Source organism: Malus domestica, chromosome 15 (assembly GCF_042453785.1).
Source record: "Malus domestica chromosome 15, GDT2T_hap1".
Taxonomy (NCBI): domain Eukaryota; kingdom Viridiplantae; phylum Streptophyta; class Magnoliopsida; order Rosales; family Rosaceae; genus Malus; species Malus domestica.
In genome coordinates this window covers 41,431,915-41,436,324 of record NC_091675.1, presented here as the reverse complement: position 1 = coordinate 41,436,324, position 4,410 = coordinate 41,431,915, and the positions used below count along the sequence as shown (strand labels likewise).

General features: G+C 36.9%; 1 pseudogene; it reads left to right on the top strand.

The window, feature by feature from the left end:
- Positions 1 to 877: 877 nt before the first annotated feature.
- Positions 878 to 3,724, top strand: LOC139191933 (uncharacterized; annotated as a pseudogene).
- The last annotated feature ends 686 nt before the right edge of the window (positions 3,725 to 4,410 follow it).

The window sequence follows — 4,410 nt, the reverse complement described above, 5'->3', positions numbered from 1 at the left end:
CCATTAAAAACGAACGCTCAAATTCAATTTGATCAGCACTTCAAATGTTGAAACGACTATCACGTTCAAATTGATAAGAATTGGAAATTCTGGTTCTCAAAGCCTTCAACCAGCCCCGGCTAAAAAGAGTTTAACAAGAAAATCGAACTGAACAAATTTAAAACAACTTAACCTAAAAAGTTAGGAGCAAAATCGACAAATCATAATTTATTACAGTTAGGCCACTTTTAGTTGGACTACTTTAATATGGTTTAATATGGGTCTTGTACTAATCATTAAACGAAACTTATAACATGGTTTTTTATTAAAACTAAAATTTTTCAAGCCATTTTCATTAGTTTTCCTATGAATTAAAGGTTCGTTTGAAAGTACTTTTAAAATAATTGAAAACATTTTTAGTAAAATTGAGTTTGGGTTCCAAAAGGACTTCAACTGCTTTTTGAAAGAAGCATCATGCGCTTCTTGCAAAAATCATTTTAATTGTTTTTCCATAATCCACTTAAACTTTTACTAAGGATTGATTTAAAAAAGAATTTGCCTTCAATCATTTTACTAAGGATTGTTCGGTAGATGTTGTCAATAAAATTTTGGCTATTTCTTTGCCTATGACCTTTGTTCTGTTGAGGACGAATTTGTTTGGCATCGATCCATCCCCCTGGGGTTTTTCCATTAAATTTGCCTATGACCTTTGCTCTGCTTGATTGGTTTTAAAATCTTTCTAGTTGGAAGTTGGAACCTTCCCTTCCCTCTAATACCAAGTAATATCTTGGTAAAATCCTCCTTCCTTGTCTTGCCCATGCGGTTGTGATGACAGCAGAGGATATGGCCCTCCTGATGGTCTGCTTCGTAGGCCAAAAGAGCATTTCAATGGAAAGCAATGGATCTCACTTCGTTCAAGCCGGACATTGACGAGCTGATAGATGAATTTACTAAGGTAAAGCTTCCTTTTTCATTTCACCTTTTCCTTTCTGTTGTTGTATTCTTTAATGGGTTATCTGCAAATTGTTGCATGGAGTTTGTTTCTGGGTTTTGTTCATTGCTTTTTGTTGTTGTCGGTGAATGTGGGTTTTGGGTAGTTAACAGGCTGAATCGACGAGTTTGGCTGATATGAAGATGATATGGCTTTCTCAATATTTTTCTTACATTTACGAGGTGCGGCCTTCTACCAACTTGGCCTTCTTCATGCAGTCATTGTATGTGCATTCAATCAGTACCCTCTTGCCCCTTTGAATTTGGTTTACTAATTGATTAAACTCGTGGATAATTTAATTTTGTTGCTGGAATGTTGTAAATGCAAGCTTTTAACTCCCGTTGAAAGTTGTTCTGGTGAATACAGCAGTGTTGTGAGTTACAGTAAATGTTGTGTTTACGTCTGAAGAAAATCTGGAGATTGAACCTCAAGTTGACGAAATACTTAAGATACGAATCCTGGGGTGAACCAGTGAGGTGTTCGAGTAGTGGTGGTATCCTTGCTGCAAGATGAAACAATAATAACCAAACATCGTGTTACATTGAATCAGTTACCCATCTCTTCCATTAATCGGTTTTTAAGTTTTTGGAAAATTTCATAACAAGTGCCTGATTATCTAATTCTTTCCCACAAGCTTAAAATTTCCTAAGTATGAACTTTGTGTTTCAGTCTTCAGAATCCTTTCTTCCCTTTTACCACATGAGCTATTGTAAGTTTCATATTCCATGCTTCATATCATCTCATATGAGACGCCACAGATCTTGTTGGACAACTGGTGAATTCAAATTTCCAAGATGGGGTTTTGCATTATCTGTTATTTTATTGTTTTGTTTTCGAGACTAACTTCTCTTTATCACACAGAGTGGGTGGACTTTGTTGCCTTTTGTATCTCTATGAGACTCAACCGTGCAAACCTCCTTTAAAGATTTATATATCTCTTGGTATGTATGTAGGTCATTTTACTTTGAACAATTGAACGCTATGTAAATTTAGATGACATGCTTGAATGGACTGTTGAAGACTTCCTTACTGATTCTGGTTGGAATGTAGATTTGTTATACTCCTGCCTTCCTCCTAATATTGTGGAACATATTTTTAGTTTACAAGTTGGAATTGCGAATCATAGGGAAGATAAGGTAATTTGGAGCCTCACCAATTCTGGAACCTTCTCCGTGAAAACTGTCTATCTCTCTCTTTGGCGATGATGATATCATTCCCTGGAAATGGAATTTCATTTAGAAACTCAAGTTCCCACCCAAATTAGTGACTTTTCTCTGGACTATTGGTCATGGGAAAATTCTCACCAATGCGTAAAGAGCTAGAAGAGGTTTTACCAATAACCCGTGTTGTCCAATCTGCCCTACTGTTGAGGAAGCAATGGATCACATTTTCAGGTCTTGTAGGTATTCTCTTTCCTTTTGGAATGGTGTTGGAATCCCTCCTGAAGTTACCCATTCCTTTGCTCTTGATTTCCAAAGTTGGATGGCCATAAACCTTAGGACACACTGTTCTACCATACATGGTTTACCTTGGAACCTTATCCTAACTTCAACTCTATGGTATTGCTAGAAAGGGATGAACAATTTTGTCTTCAATAATGGCCAACAACCGCATGTCCCACCCCAGAAGTTTATTTTTCAATTTGCAAGGGATTGGTATGATGCCAATAAGTGTTCTTCTAGTAAGCCTCCTAGACAAATCATCTCAATCCATTAGATACGCCCGCCAATTGGTGGATATAAAATCAATACATATGGAGTTGTAAAGACCCATTTAGTCACATAAATGCTGGAGATTTGATTCGCAATTCTGAAGGGGATTGGATTAAGGGATTTGCTGCTAATTTAAGCAGAGGAACCATCATGGAAGCTGAGCTTTGGGGTGTTTTCATGGGCCTTTCTATAGAGGGTTGCAGGGATGTGATCCTTGAATGTGATTCTTGGGATGTTGTTATCTTGAATGGGCCTTTCTACAATCTCATTATTGACTACAAAGAAGCCATCGAAAAAAATTGGAGATTCGAAGTCACTCATATCTATAGAGAAAAGAATGCCTTAGCTGATCACATGGTTGACTTGAGTCATGGGCTATCCCTTGGCCTTCATGTTTTTGTTTCTCCTCCTACCACTTCTACTAATTTTCTGACTTTTGATTCTATTGGCAGGGCCCTTCCTAGGGCTGTTCTTGCCTAGCTTTTTTGTTTTGCTTGCCGGGCTTTGCCCTCCTCTGTACCAAAAAAAAAAACAGATAACATAATTTACATAACACAAATTGTAGTTCATTTAAAGTTCCTTTGCAATAGCTTCAGGTGTTTAATATCCATTTTGTTGTCACATATACCAGGGAATGGAAGTTGACATGAATACACTTAAAGAAAATGTCAACAGACTATGGAGAGGCCAAGAAAATAGCAATTACGAATATCTTTTTTCCCCCTAACATCCCCACCAATTTATTTCACTATTTGTCTGTAATATAAATCCATTTGCACCCTTCTCCAACGCTAGTTTATCACTTGCTTTTTGACATTGTTGTAGTTTTTACTTTTCAACCACTTCATCGTTTCTTTATTTCCCCTCTTTCAAATTGAATCCTTATTAAAGAGGCAAGCAAGGTTGTGGACGTTGGAGATATTAAGCACATTGCAGAAGATAAGGAACTGGTTGGAGATGTAGAGGAGAAGATGGTCGGGCAGTGGGACTCCCAAAGAGAATTCTTTATCAACTAACAAGGGTAAATCAGCAACAACTATAGCTGATGAGTGACAATGACAATGACGACTTTGATAAGGAACTGGAACAGCTGCTATCAGCTGCTATCTGAACCAGATGATACAAGCAGTTAAAATTTGTTTTTTTACAAATAGTACTAAGTCACAGCTGAGCTAGGGGATTATGGCTTTGCTTTGGCTGATGCTATCGCAATTTTATTTTGATACTGAGGCCTCTACTTTGGATTTTGCTAAAGAAAATGGTGAAATCTAGCGGCTGGGTTGTTTCGGTATTTTGTGTGATAGTGTAATCTATGTTGAATTTGTACATATTAGGGGTTTGGACCCAAAGTATGAACAATGGCAGTGGTGATCTCATTCTACATGTGAAAATTTTATGATTACTTGTTATGATGTTAACAGTGTCTGAATAGAGGAAGGTTTCTACAAAAAGTATCAGTATTATAACTTTCATTACTTTCTGGTTAGGGCTGGTCCATTGATTTTGAAGGTCGTGTGCAAGCAAATAAATTGAGGTTCGCTTTTCTGAAGGAAATAAAAATAGCACATAATTTTGAAGAATATGAAGAAGGAAAATATCTATTGCCTTTCTATGCTCAAAGCAAGCACAAGGAAATTATTTTTTTGAAGGCCTAAAGCGTAAAGTGGTGAAAGCTTTTATTAATTAAGGCTAGAGCATGAATTAAGATTTTTCCAGGTTATGAAGACC